At 34.9% G+C, this 1,413-nt stretch overlaps 1 protein-coding gene across 1 annotated transcript in view; it reads right to left on the minus strand.

Annotated features, from left to right (window-relative positions):
- The window catches only part of LOC138954456 (uncharacterized), a 6,645-nt gene extending 6,534 nt beyond the window's left edge, over positions 1 to 111 (minus strand). Inside the window, exon 1 of the mRNA XM_070326301.1 lies at positions 1 to 111. This exon is cut by the window's left edge and continues 873 nt beyond it. The gene's annotated coding sequence lies outside the window, so the exon portion shown is untranslated.
- Positions 112 to 1,413: the final 1,302 nt, after the last annotated feature.

The following is a 1,413-nucleotide window of genomic DNA, read 5'->3' on the forward strand; positions in this document are numbered from 1 at the left end:
TTGTTTGAGAACAACTTTATAATGTCCTTATCGGCATTCGAACCAGTCAATATGTGAATTCTTTTACGTGGATACATCAATTCTGCTACGAAACTTTTCCAAACGACTTGGGTTTTTACATTTAGTCAAGTTTTGACTAAATGTTTTAACGTAGAGGGGAGAATCGAGACGAGGGTCGTGGTGTATGTGCGTGCGTGCGTGCGTGTGTGTGTGTGTGTGTGTCTGTGTGTGTGTGTAGAGCGATTCAGACTAAACTACTGGACCGATCTTTATGAAATTTGACATGAGAGTTCCTGGGTATAAAATCCCCGAACGTTTTTTTCATTTTTTTGATAAATGTCTTTGATGACGTCATATCCGGCTTTTCGTGAAAGTTGAGGCGGCACTGTCACGCCCTCATTTTTCAACCAAATTGGTTGAAATTTTGGTCAAGTAATCTTCGACAAAGCCCGGACTTCGATATTGCATTTCAGCTTGGTGGCTTAAAAATTAATTAATGACTTTGGTCATTAAAAATCTGAAAATTGTAAAAAAAAATAAAAATTTATAAAACGATCCAAATTTACGTTCATCTTATTCTCCATCATTTTCTGATTCCAAAAACATATCAAAATGTTATATTTGGATTAAAAACAAGCTCTGGAAATTAAATATATAAAAATTATTATCAAAATTAAATTGTCGAAATCAATTTAAAAACACTTTCATCTTATTCCTTGTCGGTTCCTGATTCCAAAAACATATAGATATGATATGTTTGGATTAAAAACACGCTCAGAAAGTTAAAACAAAGAGAGGTACAGAAAAGCGTGCTATCCTTCTTAGCGCAATTACTACCCCGCTCTTCTTGTCAATTTCACTGCCTTTGCCATGAGCGGTGGACTGACGATGCTACGAGTATACGGTCTTGCTGAAAAATGGCATTGCGTTCAGTTTTATTCTGTGAGTTCGACAGCTACTTGACTAAATGTTGTATTTTCGCCTTACGCGACTTGTTTGACGTTTGGAATCGATGAAACGGAATGCTCGTTTTGCTGATAATTCAGTGAATGTCATTCAAACAAGCTCTTTGCTTTCTACAACCACTTTCAGTGCGAATTGAAATTTGTCGACGTCACTGCATAACTCATAACTCATAACTCATAACTCATAACTCATAACATTTTATTGATCCAACAAAGGAAATTAATTTAGTCATCAGCACATATAGGTCATTAATTAATAACTATAAAAGAATAAAAGAAGAAAATTCATAAAACCCATGATATAAAAATACCCTTTTTTCTTGCACACCTGACACACCGACACACCAATACACATGCATACATGCCTACATACATACCTACATACATACCTACATACATACATACATACATACATACATACATACATACATACATACATACATACATA

This window comes from Littorina saxatilis, unplaced genomic scaffold (assembly GCF_037325665.1).
Source record: "Littorina saxatilis isolate snail1 unplaced genomic scaffold, US_GU_Lsax_2.0 scaffold_1012, whole genome shotgun sequence".
NCBI classification, from domain to species: domain Eukaryota; kingdom Metazoa; phylum Mollusca; class Gastropoda; order Littorinimorpha; family Littorinidae; genus Littorina; species Littorina saxatilis.